The sequence below is a fragment of the Dicentrarchus labrax genome, unplaced genomic scaffold (genome assembly GCF_905237075.1).
Source record: "Dicentrarchus labrax unplaced genomic scaffold, dlabrax2021, whole genome shotgun sequence".
Lineage (NCBI taxonomy): Eukaryota > Metazoa > Chordata > Actinopteri > Moronidae > Dicentrarchus > Dicentrarchus labrax.
Window position 1 is genome coordinate 31,454,353 of NW_026136721.1, and position 21,919 is coordinate 31,476,271.

Consider the following 21,919-nt stretch of genomic DNA (forward strand, 5'->3'; position numbering starts at 1 on the left):
TGACATTTTTTTCCTGCTTGAAAATGAACCCACATTTTTCACCAAAACAGATCTGATTGGTTGAAGGTCTATCCAATGGCGTCCAGTCTGCCCCTTGGAAATTAAATATAAACCGAGAGGCAGTGCGAGGCTAACATGTACTTTACAAAACAATTGATCATCCTTCTGTTTTTCAATATTGTCTACAACTTATAATACACAGAGAGACACTACATGGATAGCTGCCATTGTATAAGCACTTTGACAAAATGTTTATAGTATAGTATAGTATAGTATAATATAGTCTCTCACCTACCACTGTTGTACTTGCACATTGTTGAATTTCTAATTTTACTTCAGTAAACAACTTTCTTCCACCACTGGCCCCAGAATATGTTATTGTTCATTATTCATTTTATAATGATATGGATGGATAATGAAGAGCTATATGAGTAAAGATCAATAGCTTCAATGAGCTCTTAATTAGTATTCAGTTGGTTAAAATGCTTTGACAGACAGAATTGATTGAAAGAACCTCATTTCAATGACATATTACTAATGATGCCATAAGAAGCCAACAAGCGTATTGTAAGAAATGCACATACACTCTTAATGCACATATCTCTGTATTGTGTACACATCAGCAATGCAAAATAATTTTTAAGTCCCTTGGAGAAAATCAGAATAGCTCAGTAGCTTATTGGACCCTGTTAACATCATTATTCACCACAGAGCCTCAGGTTCAACAATGCACTCAGTTATTACTGTGTGCATGTTTCCAGGTTTTGGGAGCATCAAGTCTTTGAGCCAAGCAGAAAAAATTTCCAAACAAATAGTACCTCTTTCTTTGAGACTTAAACTTGGCATGAGAAAATAAGTTTTATTCAGATACATTTAATATAAAAAAAGATACATTTGACTGTTTTTTACTATGAGCAATTGCTACTTGGTGGGGTTAAACGGACAGACAGCATTTCAGACAAGCTGTAAAGTATATGATTGACAGTTTACTTCACTCTGGGACTCGGGCCAAGAGAAGTAACTTTGTATTTAACTCAATACACACAATAGAATAAAAAATCTATTGAAAGCCACTTAAACTTGACTAATTTCATGCTTCCATCATTTTAACAAGAAAGAAGAAAGAATTCCACAGAAAATGCCAATAAGTTAAGCCCAAATCCTCCACAAAAGAGCTATCGCCTGACTTGCAACTGTGTTGAAGCGTGGAGCTACCAAGGCAGGATGATATTGCAAACATTAAAGCAAACGTCTGACAGTTTTTTTCTCTCAGATATCAGCATGAACCCTTCTGATTCTGAATGGCACAAACAAATCACTCAATGTTCTGTCACTGGTCTTTGCCAGGGATTGCAACTGTTCGGAAGGTTTATCACATATTATCAATTTTTTTGGAAAATGTTCACCAAAATCAGTTTCTCAATGCAGTTAAAACAGGCCAAGCTATATACTACAAAGTTATATCTTCATGAATGACTTCTGTGACTCATATCATCATCTAAACCACTGGTCCTGAAATAACGGTACATGTAGCACTGGCGATACGTGAGCTGCCTCTAGCGATATTCTGGTTACATAAAATAATTAAAAACCAAAATAATACTACTACTAATACTTTTGCCTGTACCTGTATTATTCTGTTTCTGAATCAGCCTGCTACAATTGGGAACTATTGGAAAGAGAAGTGTGAACCAGGAAGACCCTTTTCCACTAAATTAGCTCTGGTTCTTGAACTGGTTTTGTTCAAGATTCAACAACAGTTAACAATAAATTATCTTCTTATTAGGATTAAACCCACCTCCTGCGTGAACTGACTATGGCTGAATAGGGTTGGTCTATGCTACTGTAGTTTAACATTATATTGGTTATAATGGTGGTACTTGAAGAGCCTAATATTTTCTGAGGTGGTACATGTGTAAAATATTTGCGAGAAATACTGATCCAAACAATCCCCATAGTTCATTTATTTGTACAGCATGTACAATATGTAGCTGGGCTCGGTCGATTGGAAGTTTTCCAGACTTGAATTTCTTTCCAAGTTATTGCAACACCCCTGCGGTTTATTTAGATTTCCAATTTTAGCCATTTGAATAGTATAGAGAAATTCCTGGCACTAATTAAAGTACAGTAACGTCATGTAATAATATGCACATATTGCTCTACTTTACATTCACATGCATGAAGCTGCCATATACAGGCTAGATCATGGATGTGTACACAGACTCATCACAAACTCCTGAATCCACAGTAGACCTCACTTTCTCTTCCATTTTATCATCCACTGATCACAAAATGATCATGTCACTCAAATCAAAGACTCCAGTGTTTTGCAGTATTGGGCCAAAGTATAAGGAGCCCTAGTTGGCTTCTGATTGGCTCCCGGCCCATTGATACACAGCTGCTGGCTGCACACATCAAAGGGCTTCGAGGATGGAAGAAGAAGAGCCAAATATTCCGACAGTCACTCTGTTCTAATTGTAGAAAACGTGGACAGATGGACAGTAGTCAACTGTTCGGCCATCATAGAGAGCTCCATTCACACACACACACACACACACACACACACACACACACACACACACACACACACACACACACACACACACACAGGACGCATGACCACACACAATCAGCTTCACATTCACATAGTAAAACACAATCATATGCAAATCTACATATGCGCACATCCCAAAGGATCTCATTACTGTGATTGGCTTCAGGACCTTTTGCTGATCAGGACACTCTTTTATGTTGCATTTGCATCTTAAGTATATAAAGTGCCTTAAATGCATGTGTGTGCAGTGCGGGCACGTATGTGTGTGTGCGTGAGTGATTTTGTTAAGAGTTATAGAGCAGCAGCCAACAGAGAAAGAGAGAAAAGAGGAGAACAGAGGTGAGCATGAGGGAAGAAAGGAGGGGTGAGGCCATGCATGGTCAGAGAGGGCAGACGTGAGCTAAATAGCTGAGTTGGCAACTGTAGACCAGAGAGGGAAGAGAAGGGTGGGTGAGTCACACTGCTGTGGGATGAGGTACAGTGTAAGGACAGTAGACTGTTTCTGTTTCCTCCGGTGGGGATATGTTCTCTGTAGCTGGAAGCAGCGACCTGTATGTGTGCATAGTGGGGTGTTTTGTCTTTGCTGTTTTCTACTGTGTTTTGTGACCCTCAACCCAAGAAAATATACTGGTAAAATAAAATGAAAAACCAAATGGTAAAAATGATGTGGACACAGCATCCACTTATCCCATGTTGGCCATGATTTTGGGTTAAAAGCAGCTGGTCAGACAGAAAACAGCCCTGCAAACAACAACTCAAGGTTGCGTTGGTGTGAGGGTCTGTGAAGGCTAATCAGATTCTGAAACACGGCAAAATCGCTTATAACACTATGAGAATAAATTTTTCAACTCTGGAAGGTTTCAGGGTGGCATTTCTTTTAATCTTTGCTGCGATAATCGCGAGGTAAACAGAAGAAAACAAAAAATAATCTAACAAGGATGAGCGCTCGTTCATATTTGACTGCCATGCTGGATCACTGCATCGTGTTGCAGCAAAAGTTGTCGCAGACCACATTGCTAATGTGTGAATACAGCTTAAGGCCTGACTTGCAGTCATTATTATAGCTCAGTGGTTCTCAACCAGTGGTCTGGCGACCCCCAGGGGTCCTTGAGGGAGCCCTCAGAAAAATGGGGAATATTTTAATTTCACTATTATTTCATTAACTAGATGTTAGCCCAATGAGAGGATGTATAAGTTCAAAGGTGTCACACTCTTCACTGTTAGTCTGGCAATCTACAATAAAGTTATGGAATAACTAAATCTTAACAGACACCACGGCCGGATGGAGTCCTTGACAACCACTGTGCTATTTCATCCCAAAGGTGTTGGGTAGGGATGAGGTAAAGTTCTTTCACACCAAACAATAAAAAACATCTTTATACGCCTGGTTTTGTGCATGAGGACAATATCATGTTGAAACAGGAAAGAGCAATCACCAAACTGTTGCCACAAAGATGGAAGACAACACAGAAGTCTGAAAAATCACTGCAAGCTGAAGGAAGGAAGGAACATTTGGCAGTTTAGGTTACATACTATATAGTCCTTGCATCAGTTATTCAGGAACTACTTATTAAAGATGCATTAATTATGAAATTATTCCTGATTCCTTCCTTTTTCCTTAGTAACTACCCAGTATATACAATATTATTTATTTATATTATTTAAGTATCCCTCGTGTTCCAACACTACGTCTAAATAAAGACTTTCTCCTTCATTAGTGATGGCAACGACAGGACTGGCAGGAGGGGAAAAAAAGCTTCTTGCTGTTTGCTGAAAGAGCCTTAATAGGTTTTCTCAAAAAACACTGGTTACTTGTGGTTGGATATTATTTATTCAGTACAAAGAGCAGCCAGACTTTTGCTTAATTTTCTGTCATTCTTTTACCAAATGTGTGAGTATATATATGTGTGTTATTTATATGTACCTCCATATATCTGTATTTGGATATGCATGTAGGCAGCATAGTGTAGCCCTTATCTTGTAACTTAGAGAATAAATTATCTTCTATCTGCCCTCATGTCTATTTAATGTGTTTTATGTATTGTCTTTAAAGTAGCTGATGGGCTGTCCACGTACCTTTGGCCATTCGGTGTAGTAGCAACCGTTTTGAGTGCAGTGATTGGAGAGCTTTGTTCACACAAATCGCACCGTGTGTACTGGTGTGTGCGTGCATTTGTGAGGTACAGAGACGTAATGGTGCACCCATCTTTGTGTGACATGCATACAGACGCAGACACACAATAGATACGAACTCCCGTGTGTGATATTTTGAGTTTACACGTCTCAATGTGTCCTTGACTGAGCTTGCTCTGAGTGACGCAGAGAGAAGCTCTGCGCTCTGTAAAGCCCCCAACACTCACATCTCCCTCTCCTTTCTTCTTCCTCCCTCTATCTCTCGTCCCACCACCCCACCCAGCCATTGGGTCTTGATTCTAAGGGACATATCTGGGGTTTAATACAATTTGTAGGGGAAGGAGGCAGAGAGGGATGAATGATATATTGACTTCTATATAAAAGCAAGGCTGGGGTGGTAATCTTATTTCAGGATGCTGTGATGAGATTCTGGCCTGTTTTCTCTCCAAGATGATGTGACTTTGGTCCTGACATCATCATGCTGCTGCCGTCTGTGTGTCTGCGTATGTGTGTGTGTGCTTCGTACTCCATGATATGCTAGTCTGATTGTATCTGGAAGCTCAGCTAAAATTGCATCTCTCTATTTTTGTGTGCATGGTGGAGATAAAAATCAAAGTATTATTTTTGCTCTCTAAACTTACTCTTCTCCGTAAATGTGTATGTTTGGGGGATTTTAGAAATGAAACCATCTCTAAAGCATCAAGCATCAACAAAAGATCAGGCATGGAGATGTTAACTACACATTCATGTCTTCAGAACAGGTTATTAGGCCATATTTAATGAAAGTATGATGTAATAAGCCTTCTTTTTTTTTGCCTACAGTTTATATTAGAGCTACAGAAGAGCTTCATTTTGTAACAGGTGGTTCTGTCATCAACTTCGCATTCAGCTACCTGTTGTTGTTCAGCTCCTCTGGTGCAGGCCTAGTGTGTAAATGGCAGTGCACTCTACATCATGGTAAACCAGTCAGTGTCTCCTAGCAACAGCTTACCCTGTACATATGTTTTTGTGTGACACTTCAAAGTTGTTTGGATTATGTATATGGAAGCTGGTCATATAAAAGAAACACCCTTATAAATGATAAAATTATTATTTTCCCTATTATCCAATTTTTTCACTTTACTTGTTGCTGTATGTGTTTATGTGCATGTTTTTGTCTGTATTGAAAGGTGCTATATAAAAGGTGTTTAAATAAATAATAAAGTGGGCTTGGCTTGCCAACTAAAAACTAAACTAAATGGCTTTTTTTCAAGATTTCAGATTAAGTTAATGATAGGTTTAATGACTTGTAGGCTTGATTTTGCAGAAAAAAATAGTCACACAAAAGGAGATAACATGTTCGAGTTCCCATAGTCACACTACTAGTGGTATCCTGGAACCTGATTCAGTGGAATTTACAGGAATTTTGATATAAACTTTCTTTTCACAATTACTGCGTTCCTCTGCAAAAGATGCCAGTGGAACAGCATTTCCAGGGGGATGGACAAAACAACAAGAACTCATTACAGCAGTGCAATCTAATAGAATCGAACCATATAAATACACTTCTGGTATCACTTGCACATTATAGCTTTTTGTTGCTTACAGTTTGTTAAATTACACTCTTGGAAAAAGCTTGTCCTTGGTTAAGTTTCTCTGTATCAGAGCAGTACAATGCTTGCTGTAGCTCTAGAAGACTGGAACAGTCCTGAGCGGTTGACAGCGCTGCTTGTTTGTCGTTACCCAGGATTCTCAGGGTTGTCATGGTAATGCATGTCTGTGGGAGATCTAAGGGGGATAGAGAAATAAGGATGGGAGAACATCTAACATTGAGCCATTGTGATACATTTAGAAACTCTTTGCTTTGTCCTTGCTTAAGTTCTTTTTATTTTTTTTTCTTCACCTTCTAATATTGGATTTTGTTTTGATGTAACTGCCAGTGGGGCTGCATTTGTAGTCATTTTGCCAACAGTTTGATGACATGTCTGTAGTTCTTATACATCGGCTTCCTGCTTAAGCTGCTTGTAATGATCATTTAAAGGACACAGTATGACATGAACACAGCATAAAGCTCACAAACCAACTGGATAACTTTGCATGAATTTGATTGTTTTATAAGTGATCAGTTACAATATTGTGATATATATGGATATATATGAAATAATATTCTGGTGTCTTGTCCTTACTGTGAGGTACCAGGCAACAAACAGACCAGGAAGGAAGTTACTGTGCCCAGACAAAAACTAGTCCCTAAACCACAACAGTACATTTGTACATGTTGGATATACTGAATAAACGAGACATAATTTTTTATGTTAATTTGTAAGCTTTAGAGATGCTGATGGGTTGATTTGCCTTAGTACACAGCAAGTCTAGCAGTTTCCAGTTCTGCTACTAATCTAATCTAAGCCAACCGGCTTCATATTTACCGTACAGATATAGGAATGGTATCAATCTTTTTACTCAGCTCTCAGCAAGAAAGCAAAAAAGCGTGTTTTCCAAATTGTTCCTTTAGCCCATCTGAAATGACTCATGGAAAACCATTTTATTTAACAGGAAGACAGCAGAAAGCACATTGACGTCTTTGAGATTGGACTAGAGTGGAAACAATTAGCCAATTAATCGATGAGTCAACTAACAAAAAGTTAATTGGCAAACATTTTGAGGATTGATTAATTGTTTAAGATCATTTTTTAAGCTATAATGTCAACCATGCTTTGCTCCGATGCTTTGCATTTGATGATTTTCTCTGTTTTGTGTATCTTTGGTCTTTGAACTGTTGGTTCAAAAAAATCTGACATCTGAAGACCTCACTTTTTTTCTGACCTATTATATAGACTAAACAGCCAATTGATTAATCAAGAAAGTAACTGGAAGATTATTTAACAAGAAAAATAATCAGTAATCAAGCCCTATACTGGATAGCTGTTGTTTAACACTCACAACTGTGAACAGCATGATTTTACCTCCTCAAATAAGCTAAAATTAAGAAGCAAAACTCTACAAACAAAACTAATCAGAAAATACTTGAAGACAACATGTCACATCGCAACACAATGCCTGAGAGACAGAAAAGTGACAGTGACAAAGGGAGAAAATGATAGGCTGACTGCAGGCGGCGATTATAAAATCATATACACCTAATATTGCTTTCACTGACACATTTAACCACAAACGTATGCCTATGTCAACACACACACACACACACACACACACACACACACACACACACACACACACACAGAAGTATAGAGCATGTTACACTTCCAACACCTAGAGTGCTACTACAAACAGCTGTCAGATGTGAATGCCATTTCTTTTTCTGGTTCTACTCTCATGTACATACTGTATGCTCACACACACACACTATGTCTGTCTCTCTGTCACACACATACACATACACACACACTAACATACACAAACACTCACTCACTCACTCAAATCTGCTATTTGGTTGCAAAAACTGGATAAAATGAACAACACTCTGGGAAATAAAGGGATTATACGAGGAGAGATATTTAGTTTGTCTCCACACACACAAACACACACACACAGACTCTAATTCTCATCATCTGATCATAAAACATACACACATGACCTCTAACCTCCCTCAAACACATGGAAAAACAAGAAACCCACCCACTCATACACTCTGTCTCTTAATATTTCGCACACACAAACATCCTCCCCACCCTAAACACACACCATGCACACTTGGCTGCCAAGCAGTGGTATTTTCCCCTGGTGTTACTGAGCGCTAATTGACAAAAGGTTTGTATGGTTTAGCCCCTGTTGTGATTGCCAATTGGTTGATTTCACAAAGCTTGTGAATAACTGGAGTATGGAGCATCACAGAAACTACACAGGACAGAAACATCAATAAAGTGGAAACACCTTCTATCCTTAAAGAACAGTAAATGTCACTTACCATTAAATATCAGTATCACCATGCATGCTGTAGACACAGTTTTTGTATAAATATGTAAACATCTCTATCTTACAGGTCATTAATCAGCACAAATCAGTTTAAATAAATACTTAAAAATACTTACTGTACACCTGATTACCAAACTAGCCGGCCTGTCAGCCAAGTGGATAATGATGGACTGGAAACTACATTGAACTGTTTTAACACCGAGGACTCCTTGAACTTGGTGACAATGGAAAGACTGTATCAGCCCTCTAAATGGATAAATTCTCATTATAATATTCTGTGCCCATCACTGGTGTTATATTGTATGTTGGCAATGTGTAAACTATTATTGTTGAGTTAATGTTAAGGTGTTATAATTTGTATTTGTTTCCTTTTTAAACTATATATTATTTTTTAGTCACTACAGTTTTTCATTATAGTTTTTTAATTACTGGTACCGTCTTCGGTCGTTTCTAGTAATTTAATTAAACTGTACGGTAGGCCATATGATGGAGTATTAGCATGAAAACTGAGGTTGTAACTAAAGTTATTTTACATGCTTATACAAACCTAGAGTAGAAACATTCAAGTTATAAACAACTGCTGATAGCTGACGACAAAGAATCACTTTTTAAAATTTCCTCTCAAAGTCTGTTCCATTTTTTATGCGCTTAACGTTTTTAGGGGAAGTTTCTTCTTGTCTTCTTAGAAAGCTTGGGCTCTGTGCCGTTGCTGTTGTGGGCCTGGAAAGCCCATTGAGACACTGAATAGGATAAGGGGATATACAAACAAACTTGACTTGACATGACTTGACAGACTGAAACCACAAGAAAAATGATTTTTCTCTTTGTAGATGCCCAGTTCATACATGTACCACAAATGCACATAAAGTAGCTTCTTCAGTCCCACAGTGATTCCCTTTGATCCTCTAACATAAAGAAAGAAACAAAGACTTGCCAACTCTACTCAGACATTTCAGGTTTTAATGCTGTCCTAATAATTGCACTGTCAAGCTTTCTGATCTTGCACCTATAAACTTTTTTTTTGATTACTTTAAATTTGTGAAACAACAATTCCTTGATTTTCAGACAGAGGATGAATTTTGTCAGCCAAAAAATAACAACGCTCACTGCAAGATTTGATCAGCTGTAGCTACCTAACTAACTAACCCGACATTAGTTTCATGAGTAAGTTGAAAACACTGGATGACTTTATTAATTCCAGCTGATTCGCTTTAAAAGAGTCTTAAATACGTTCATGTCTGCAAAACGTCAACAGTTGATGAAGATGTAGAGGAAGGATTGTTCTATTGCTAATGTTGTAGTTAGTTAGCGTTTTAAGTATGAACAATTAAGATCAGGTTGTTATTTCATTCTTACATAACCCTGTTTAGCTGTTTAGTGTACTTGGACAAGCAAGACATGGGTCAGATTTATGCTTTATTTTTCTTATCTTCAAATAATAGGTTTTACTTTTAACATTATAAGAGAAAAGGGCTTTAGTAGGAGGAATAACCGATATGTTTTGCGGTCTTGGTTCACAAGTATTTTGGAGTGTAAGAGCAGGAAAGAGAAACTAATGTTAGCTTAAACTATAGCATCCAAAACCAGCTTCCATAGAGTGGAAAATTACTGTGCCATTGTGAACGGGATGTTTTTTTTAATGTAACTTGTAAAAAGTCTCAAGAGTCTATAGGTGTGCTACGAAAAGATAAATAAATTGTACATATAAAAAGTCACCAAAATGCAGTAAGTAAGATTTCTGATCTTCTTTTTCAATAGCAGGGACATAGATTGTCAACTTGTTAAAAAAAAAGGAGCTTCTGGGTATTAAATGGACCTGCTAATAGTTTTTCAAACTGGGAGTTAAAAACATTTCAGCATTCAGGGAGAATTTTTTTCACTCTTATTCTCTATCATTTTCTCTGTCAGAGCTGCTCTCAGAATATTTCAAGCAACAGGAAGGAGATACAAATGACGCCCAAACCCTAGAGAAATTTGTCACCGGAGAAGAGAGAAAACAAGGAGAAATGCCTGAGTGATAAGAAGGGATAGAGAAATAAAAAAAAACGATCTCCCTGTTGCTCTCCTGCTGCTGATATCTTGGGGTTTGAAAGACAGATCTTTGTCGGGAAATGGAGGTAGAGCCAATGTACTGCTCAGTCAGAGGAGGTAATACCATTTCAATAGTCCAGTCTCTAGTAGCTAATGGGACAGCCAGAGAGATTTCTCCTCTTAGCCCTGAAGAGCACCTCAGAACAGAACATCAGAGGGTTTTTCAAGTCTCTGCCAGGCCACAGTGTCTCCAAACTACCTCTGCCACAGAGACAGTGCTTTCTGCAGAACAGAGGGCAGAGGTAATGAAACAGAATAGAGACAAGCAGGCTGGGAGGAAAACACATCTATTGAACGCTTTTTCCATCTTTCCCACCCTTTTGTTATTTCCTTTTCATTTCGTCTTATGGCATCCCTATCCCTCTCTCTATCTATCTTTCTGTCTCTATCACTCCTCACCCTCTTCTCCCTCTCTCTCCAACTTCCCCCCCCCGCTCTCTCTTCCTCTCCCTCTCTCAGCATACACCCCACGATCTCTCCTTGATTTCCAGAGAGAGGCTGGTATAGCAGCAGCCAGCATACAAACTAGCTGACTCAATATACACACACAGGCTGCTTGAATAGGGTGTGTGCATTGTGGCAGTATGGAAAGATGGAGGCAGAGATGGCGAGAGATGAGAGGAATAAGAGGGAGGAGGGAATAGGTGTTCGGGGAGGGGAGATAGAAAGAAAAAGAGAAGATGTGAGACCTTTGCTGGAGAGTTTAGATTGGGATTAGCTCTAGTTCTGGCATGCTGGCATCAGCAAGACATGCGTCAGCATACATTAAGCAGCTCATTCATCATTCACGCTATGAGAATGAGGTATGAGGTCACCACTTGGTTGTCTCATTGTTTCAAAACGTAACGCTCGGGTTAATGAAACCAGCTCTCAGGAATCCTTAAACTACAGCTTGAGACCCGAAATGATTCTAGTTTTTAGGATTCCCAGACGAAAAGAGACCCATCAAAATTTGATGAGCCTTGGGCGAAAAAAGTTCAGGCACCATTTCAGCACAGAGAGAGTGAAGTATAATTCAGGGTTATGCGGGCATGGATCTACACCCACAAAATGCCTTTATATGGATTATGTTAAAGGGTCAGTTCACTCAAATTATAATGAAAACATATTTTCTCACTTACTGATATCTAGCCATGCAGTTAGATTAGATTTTTCAGGTTTAGACATATCCAACTTTAGGATTACTGCTTCCTCCTAAATACAATGTAGGTAAATGGAACAGCTTTTAATGGAACTGCTACTGAAGGGGGTGCTGTCTCTGGAGAGGAGAGATATCACTGTTTCTTGAGCAGCAATATAACTCAACTATGTTATATTGGTGTGGGGGCACAAATCAACTCAACATGGCTGGATAATCCAGAGCTACCAAAGTCCCAAAACACTACATTCTTTATCTTATGTATCTTGTGTGAACAAGATACCCGATCAATACTGTGTGTGCGTGTGCGTGTGTGTGTGTGTGTGTGTGTGTGTGTGTGTGTGTGTGTGTGAAGAAAATCACAATTACAGGCTCGTTACATTCTACTGCTTTCTTTAAGGTGTGAGAATAAAGAAAAAGATAAAGCACATAACACAGAGACTGATAGAAGCACTGATTAGGAGTAACGAATAGTAAAATGCCCCCCACCCCCCCACTTCACTATTTGCATGCTGTGTGCGTTTGTGTGTGTAAGGGGGTATTTTGTGTGTGTGTGTGTGTGAGTTGCAACTTGCAACAATAACTTCCTAATTACAGTTCCCCAGTGTTAGTGCAATCTTCCTGAAATGCTAACTAGCCTCCTACTGGGAACATGGTACATTATTAATCCATGTGCTTGCTTGAGCGTGTGCATCCTAGAAGTGTGTGTCTACAGCACGCACGTGTGCAAGCGCTCGTGCATGCACATTTCTGTTTGCATGTCTCTAGACATTCCTCTCACCCTCCTATTCAGAAGCTTTGTTCATATAGGTGCATATATGTGCTGCTGTGTGTGTTTTACATGTCATGTCATGAGCGTGAGTGTGTGCGTTAAAATGTTTGGCTACTTTTCTCATGACAAATAGCCTAACATTTGTTTACAACTTTTTTGTATGCCAATCCTATTTCAATATCAAAACAGAAAATGAATAAATGTAACAGAAGACAATAGCACAGTTAAAAAAAAAATGTCTTCATATTCAGAACCAGCCAGCAGGGAGGTGCCATGTTAACTATGCATGCAGATTTGCTTCCACACCACGGGGTATTCCCTCTCAACAAAGATCAACATTATGACAAGAGATACTGTCGGCTCTCTGTGCACCAACATGCTTAATATGAGGAGCTAGTTTCTGTTAAAATATGGATGGCTTTGACAAATAATAACTGATGAGAGTTGATTTTGAAATTTAGCCTGGGATTTCAACAGATACGTGCTCCGTGTTTCTCTCTTGCAATGGCAGCTAAAAGGGCGAAAAATGGAGTAAATGGATGGGAGAGTGAGGAGGGATCTCCCATTACACAACAGGGTTTCTTTAGTATTCCTGGAGAACTTGCCCCAAAGTGATGCCTCTAGGTACTAAGATTGTACCATGGATGGGTTGCTACCTCCTGGGTCAGCAGTAAATGAGAAAAGAAAGAAAAGCAAGAAGAAGAACAAGAGGACGTACTTTATTAATCCCCATAGGGGAAATTCTTTTACCGCCTTTACAACTTCAGGTGAAGGTTGAGAGCTGCTATACTATGACAAGACAGCACAGACATTAAGCCCATCACTTTTCATTCATTTTGTACTTGCAGACGTTCTGGCAGTTCCTCTCTACTAAAGTTGTCACTTTTCATTACTTCTGATTTTTAATGTTGCCACCTGCCTTATTACAGATGTAACCATTAGAGTCCTAGTATTTCTGACGTGTCTGCTGCTGCAGCACAAACAGCTCTCACTGTGTAGCTGCTTGTAGAGAGATTTTATTTAGTTTTATTTTGTGACGTTTTTAGCTCTGAAGAATCAAACAGAGCTGTTTGGTAACCACAGGTTTAGAGTTCCTTTTGTTCCAGCCCGATCAAAGGTGTTCTGCTCTCACAACTCTTGAGACTGGAGAAGTGTGCTGCAGCAAGCACTGCAGTACTAATGCAGGATGAAAGCAAGATGAGCGACCTCTAAGATAGTTATCAATGAATTCTCAGGACAACTAAAGACTTCACTGTGACCGAGGATCTCTGGACTTGAAAAGAGCCAGCCAACCATTTCTCACACCCAAACACATAATGTCCTGAACTAAGTCATTGAAGCTGTTCTGTTTTACTGGAACTACCTCATGAATAGTCATGGTGCGAGGAGTGAGACCCTGTTCCTCTCTCTCTCTTTCTATCAATCTATCTGTCTTCCTTTTCTTTCCCTCTCTCCCTCTGTGGCACTCAGCCAACAATTGGAGTCAGTCAGTGGAAAAACTCTGTTAGTAGTCCATGCCCTATGGGACAAAGTGGCAACAACATCCGTTACAACAGATAGTGGGGCAGTAGGCAGGAAGCACAGGGCACAGCAGCCAAAATTTAACTGGCTGAGCGACTTTTTGTCACACACACATGCACTCAGTGGACCAAGACTATTTTAACAGGCCTGGACTTTTGCTGCACAGCCACATTTTAACTGAGTAAGGCTTAAACATGTGTGCCAAAGTGGTGATAACCCACCACAAACGACTTGGCATACATTCTACAAGTTTCTGCTCTACTGGAGGGATGAGCACCAAAAGATATTCCCTCATTTAATGTTTTGATGATGGTGGCTGGCTAACACATCTCTGTTCGATTGGATTGAGATCTGGGGACTGTGAAGGCCATAGCATATGATTCAAAATCATTTTCATGATCATCAAACCATTTAGTGACCCCCTTGTGCCCTGTATAGCAGCAGCTGCATTCGTTATGTTTCTCCACCCATTAATTCAAGTTAGATTCCTTCAAAAGGAGTATCGATTTTACACTCGCCATCATAAGTATCACACAGGATGTGACAAAAACAATTTCATAATGTCTTCTGTGGCTCTGGGGAAGGTTTCCAAAGTTTCAAAAAATCATCCTGATGTGAAATGAAAGACAGGAAACATAGGACCCAGAGTTAGGGACTAAAAGTCAGTCATTTTAACCATCTTTTGTTTTATTGTGCATGTTATGAAACCCCTTTCTGTATGTAAACGCAATACTTTATTGCTGGAGTACCCCTTTAATTTGTCACCTGTCCATACATGGTCAGCCTCTAGCATTCACAAACACTTGTGGTGGGATGGGCTGCAGTGTATGCATCTGCATGTTGAGAATAACATGGGAAAAACACGGTTCCACTGAAATCTTTCAGGCAGATACATCTTTGTACTGACAGCTATATGAAGTAATGTAGTTTTACAGTAGGCCATTAAAGTATTTCCTAGCACAGACATCACAGATCTAAAATAAGAAACATGCTGACCAGATGAAACCAATTCAAGAGACATATCAGCAAGGAAAAGAGTTCAGCGGGCTGGATGTATCACTGCCTGCAGCCCAGAGCCGCTGTCCAGGGTCCTGAAAACTGGACTGCGGTGCGGTATGAGGGCTAAACCGTGCCGGTCCTTGACTCCGGCACTGCAGCCCGTCCCGGGACATAAACTAAATTAATACTAAGTGACCAGCCTAAATGTGCGCAAAATATGACACGCTTTAGACATATCTTTGAAATGCTGAACATGCTCGGATTAAAGTTGCACAGTTATAGGTTGCACAGACTGGAGCATGGGACGTTCAGGTACCGCACACATTCACAAAGAGCACATAATGTAAATCTGGATCTATGTATCTGCGCCCGCATTAGCATTGGACACAGGGGGATTGAGATAAGACAAGCAAGGTTGCCTGGGAATAGCCAACCAGCAAATCCCCCCCCCCCATTCATCACACACACACACACAGACAGACGGGGTCAGTGTCGGTGATTTCAGAACCGCAGGAATGCCAGAGCTATTGGCGTATTTCAAAGTTGCCTACGCAATGCGAGTCCAGCCATCACAAGACAGACACATGAAATTAAGCCAAACGCGTTGTGCGCAATCTACAGATGTTTTCACTTTACCTGTTCCAGATGCCAACGTGGAAGAAGACGCCGTTTCGCCTCTCAGGTCTCCCCAGCAAAACGGGTCCGCTCGTTGACTCTGGCAGTATGTGTGGCTGTGTTGTTGATGTTCGGGCTTTTTTTCTTTTTTTTTCTTCAAGTCTTTGTCACTGATTTGATCCCAGCTTGCACGTGTCTCCTCTGCGGTCCCGGTGAGGAGCCGTGGCCGGGGCAGAGCTCCGCGGTCGCAGCAGCAGCAGCAGCCAGTGTGGCTCAAGGATTTTTTTGGGATGCAAAACGGCGCGTGATGTGATGTGCTGCCTCCTCGCCGCTGTCTCCCTCGTTCTCCGTCTCTCTCCTCTCAGTTTCTGCCTCTCACACTGCGTCAGGCTCCACTCCCCCTCCTCTCTCTCTCTCTCGCTCTCTCCCGCTCTCTCTCTCTCTCTCTCTCTCTCTCTCTCTCTCTCTCTCTATTTGACTGCCTTTGACTCTCTCTCTCACACATACACACACACAGTGGAACAGACGGTGATTAATTCGCTGGAATTCAGTTTCTCTCTCTCCCTCTCTCTCTCTCTCTCTCTCTCTCTCTCCCTCTCTTTCTCTCTCTCTTCTTTCTATATGTGCCTCAATCACCCTCAATCCGACGCCTCTGCTCTGAACTGAAGCGACCGCCGGCCAGCTGTTCCGGTAGAGGAGAGAGGGGTTGCATGGCACTTCACGCGCTGCAGACAGTCATTTAGATTAGATGCTTTCCCATTTGGAGAGCGTGATAGCCTGGTAAGTACTGTACAATCAAAGCCCAAACTGGCAAAGTTCTTGACGAAATTGCATGAAATCCAGGCTTTTGGAGTTCTCTTGGAGAATGAAACAGTCGTACAGCACAGCATTAGAGAAACACTGTGTTATTTGGAGTGATGGAAACCCACATTTCTCTTCTGCACTCCAGCTGCTGGTGGATACATCAAGTCCTGGAGGCAAAGCTACAGTAGCCTTACCAGAATGAACAGACCAATGCTATCTGAGGCTGGCTGTTTGCCTAAATGCACTATGGGGCAACCTGATGTCCTGCCAGCAGACATGGTCAGATTAACTGCCTCTTTAGTGCAGGCAAACACACACACACACACACACACACACAGGCACACGTACTCACATGGAAGCAGATAAATGAACAACTTAGAAGAGAGATAAATACATGAATAACACGCATTAACAGTAAAATATGCATACATACTGCAAAAACATGGCTCCTGTTCAAAGCCTGGCACATGACTAACCCTCCTTTTTTCACAGATAGCATAAATCCACAGTTCTATTTTCTTTGACTTACATCATATGTCGCATTAGTGGATATACAGACTATATATAAAGCCATTAATCTGCCGTTACATGGCTGTAGGTAATGGCTGACTTTGGAGTGAACCGTACCCTTGTGACCCTCATAATGCATGATTGAGTAATTAGGAATTAGGGGGTTGAGAAGCAGATGAGGTCAGGGAGGGAGAAAAGGAAGAAACATAATAGAGGCATCCATTCACATAAATCTCTTCCTGTCTGCCTCTGTGCACATGTGGATAGAAAAATAGAATAAAATAGAGTAGGCCATCCCGAAGTGTCCACGAATGACATACTAAATATTGCACATCTGCTCCAGGGGCACTGGTTTTTGCTGACCTTTGACCTGACCTCTGCTCTGACCTGTCGGTTTCTCCACATTGGATGAAAATGTAATTAAGCGTCACATTATTATTGATAGAATCAAAATATAAATTTTCTAACGTGTGGTGGTGTCACAGTGCTTTTCCAAGTAGCACTGGCTCACACCACTGAGGTCTTGTCCTCTGATTTCATGAAAATCTTAGTAATTATATTTTCAAACCTCCAAATTCACAAAAAGAGTCAACCCCATGATACTATCTATGGTAAACATTTTTTCAGCAAGAGCCATTCAATGTATTTACATTCCATAATTACGTCTCTATATGGTAGTTTTATTATCCTTGGCGGAGTCCGCCATTCCTGCACAGGAGTCAAATTGCCTTCACACGCATGAGCGTTTCACAGGTAACAATGGATGCATCTAATTGAATTCATCTACTTACTGTTCACTACAGTTTATTGCACTGTATCACAGCTTTACTAAAGGTGTCAATGTGTAAGATTTAGTGGCATCATCTCTTTCCATTTCTACCAGTAGATCTTCCTAAATCTTTAATGTTAAGAATGTTCAACTGGTGAAACACAAGGTGGCTTTTATTGTAAAGCAGTCAAATGAAACAGTGAATTTGTCACCAAGGTTAGTGCAAACCATGATCGCCAAAAATGCATCTACTCAACAAGACAATTTTCAGCATTTTCTGACAGCAGATCAGTTTTAAATATTGCAGGGAGCAATGGAACAAAAAGGAGCAGCCACAGTGAGCTGTTAGATGAAGAGCTGCAGGCGACAGGCCGCACACCTTCAACTCCTCAGTAAGGTAACCAACTCCTTTTTCTCCTGCTGCTGTGTGGGAAACTTCTTGCTCCTTGCACAGCATGAAATCATATCAGCTTTGCTCATGACATGATGGAAAAAAGCCAATTAGTGTCTGACTTCTTTATTAAAATATGACTTTGTTTGGTTATACTGTGAACAGATACGCCAGTTGCTCCTCTGTTGCGTTTTTTTTGGTTTCTTTTTTTACTCTATACAATATACATTTCTGGCCATTTGGATAGTGACAGTAAAGAGAGACAGGGGAGAGAGAGGGAAGTACATGCAGCCAAGAGCTCGAGCCAGATTCAAACCCGTGCCACACTCTACTTGGTGAGCCACAGGGGGGCCCCCTTCTGTTGTATTTCTGGCAAAGTAGGTGCTCAATGAGTGTTTGCTGCCCCCAGAATTCTGGTACTTGTAGTATTAAACACCTAGTGTCACCAAATTAACCAGGACTGAAATCTGATTTTCTACATTTAAAGAAGTGCACACATTGGGCATTTCACAATCACACTGCATATGATTTGAAAAACATAAACAAACATAAAATACTTCAAATCTATCATAATAATAATATGTGTTGTTTAGTGCATTTCAATACTTAATTTGTGATCATGGTGTGTTAAATAGAGATGTAATGAGGCAATTGGTGCATCATTGCAAATAGATCTGCTAAAAAACATTGCCTTTTTTAATAGCGATAATTCAACATTAAATGCCTTGTAAAAATCAAACTGACCAGAAATGAATATTTCCACTGAGAAGAATGTAAAGCTGAAACTTGTAAACACTGTCACAACTACTTCTAACACTGAGAGGGAAATATGCAACAGGGTAACACCAGTAAACATTTGGAACATGCTTGGGATACATGCGAACATGGGATACTCTAACATTATTTCACTCATATATTGAAATGTATAGTTATTCCTACTGTATTGCAGTGGTTACTTACTCAAGTAAAAGTGCTAATATCTTTCTGTAAAAATACTCTAGTCTGTTACAAGCAAAAATCCTGAATTTAAAATGTTCTATAAGCAAAAGTATGTAGATATAATCAGGAAAATTTACTTAAAGTATTAAAAGTAAAAGTGCTTAATGCATACAAATCTTCCCCTGTGACTGTTTTATACTATTTTATATAACATCATTAGATTATTATTAGTCATGCATTAATGTAAAAGCAGGATTTTACTGTTGCAGTCAGTTGAGGTGAAGCTCATTTTAAATTATTTAGTAACGATTATTTTCATTTTGGATTAATCTGCTGATTATTTTCTCGATTTATCAACTGTTACTGATAATACTGAGAAATGGCATTATAGTTACCTAGATACCAAAGTGACACCTTCACAATGTTTATTCTGTACAACCAACAGTCCAATAACACAAATAATAAAAGTATTAAGGGAAAAGCAGCAAATCAAAGCATTTGTAAAGCTGGAAAGTGTTTTTGCAAATGACTTTATCAAAATAGTAATAATAATATTCTATCACTCTACTAATCAGTTCAGTTGTACTTGTACTGTGGGTAGTATAATGCATAACAAAGCATTATATTTATAAGCGCTTCATATGTTTGTGTGAAAAAAGCAAGAACAAAGTAACAAGTAAAATTTGTATATTTAAGTAAAGTATACTTGAGTAAATGTACTTAGTTACATTCCACCACTGCTGTGTCAAACCATCATTTCCAAAAGCAAAAGAAAGAAAAACATTGAGCACTCTTGAATCAAAGAGTCAAGAAGCATGTTCCAATGCATTCACTGTATGATTCACACCCCTTGTGTTAATGTAATAGTCTGCTGTAGCACTTTCCTAACCCTGCATCATCCACTTCCATTATTCGGTTCTTTCACTCTTCACAGACTTTTAACATCACCTGGAAAGTGAGAATGAAGTTGCTGCCTTCAGCTGTGAATCATACATAGAAGAAGAAGAAGAAGAAGAAATACTTTATTGATCCCCTAGGGGGAAATTGTTCTTTTTCACTCTTTTATATACATGCACACACAGGCTGAAATACACACTTCACACACACTTGTGGACATGCAAAGGGGAGAGATGGTGGAGTGATGGGGCTGCACGTTACTGGCGCCTCGGTAGTGGTGCACAGGAGGTGAAACTGGCACTTCTCCAGCTACCAGTCCACACTCCATATTTTGTGGTCTGTGGGACTTGAACCGGTGACCCTACGGTTCCCAAGCCAAGTCCGTACACACTGAGCTACTGCCGCTTAAGTGCAGTCAAATGTGTAGTCAGGACTATATATCTGTAGTGATTGTGGTACACAACCGAGACTTTTCACAAGCAAGAGTTATGCCATCAGTCAGAATGTGTCATGTCTTATATTTGTTCTGCATTGTGTTCTGTTGTGGCTATGAAGGAAATATCTTCCTTGTCCATGATGGGTCCTGACGGTATGATTGTTGAACATCACTGCAAAGAAGTTGAGTCTGGAGAAGCTTTTGCTCTCTGATGATGGCTGACTGACACCACAACCTAATGGTTAATGCTGATGTCTCAGATTGCTAAGAAAAGTTCCACTTTCAGACTCTTTTGTAGCTGCACACGAAATGTGTTGATGTGTCACATCCAACAACAAACTGGATCCAGCAAATTTAGATACTTTAGATACTTTTAAAATGACAGATACTGTTTTCGGACAAGATTAGATTAGATAAGGCTTTATTGATCCAACACCGGGGAAATTCCCTCGCTACAGCAGCTCCAGAGACAACACAACACAATGGATAAGAAAATACACATAAACAAAAACTAGAATAGAAAAATACAAGTTATAACAAGATAGAATAAGAGTTATATGTACATTGTATACAGCTATAAGGTAGACATCCCTTGTGAGCGTCATCTTTCCAACATTTTAGATCCAAAGGTTGCTGTCACAGTTCTGTGACTTAACCATTGCGTGCGTGTGTCTGTGTGTTTGTGTGTGTTCTCAATTTAACATGATCTTAACGACCTTAATGTGTAGGACAACATACACATTACATACTGAATGCATTATACATGTACAGTATGTAACTAGTATACACCATCTGTGAGGACAAACGTCCTCTATACCTTTGTACTCCATTGTAGCATTTATTACTTATGAAAACACAACCAAATACACTGATCAGCCATAACATTATGACCACCCAGTCGTCTAGCCATCACAATCTGACCCTTGTCAAAGTCGCTCAAATCCTCATGCTGCCCATTTTTCCTGCTTCTAACACATCAACTTTGAGGACAAAATGTTCACTTGCTGCCTAATACTATATCCCACCCACTGACAGGTGCCATGATAACCATATTATCAGTGTTATTCACTTCACCTGTCAGTGGTCATAATGTTATGGCTGATCAGTGTATATTCCCTAACACATATTTATTGCCATACAAAAAAAATAACATATTTGCATTGTTTGTATAGATACATATATGTGTAAAAATAGAAACATAGAGAATACATATTAATCCTATGCATCAGTATTAACAATAATGTTTGAGCATTCATTGTTTGACATGACATTAGAAATAATTTATTATGATATTATTTAGGTTTACTGTGTTAAACTGCACATCAAACTAGCTCCAGTTTGTGCCACTTGTGTATGACAATGACAAACAAGTCACAGAGCTAAGCATTTGATTTTCTGAAAAATACATAACCTTGAAAGTCATTTAACCACACTT

At 39.6% G+C, this 21,919-nt stretch overlaps 1 protein-coding gene across 1 annotated transcript in view; it reads right to left on the minus strand.

Moving 5' to 3' along the window:
• elfn1b (extracellular leucine-rich repeat and fibronectin type III domain containing 1b) overlaps positions 1–16,384 on the minus strand; it is a 105,494-nt gene extending 89,110 nt beyond the window's left edge. Inside the window, exon 1 of the mRNA XM_051386579.1 lies at positions 15,760–16,384. The gene's annotated coding sequence lies outside the window, so the exon portion shown is untranslated. The remainder of the gene's footprint in view (positions 1–15,759) is intronic.
• Positions 16,385–21,919: the final 5,535 nt, after the last annotated feature.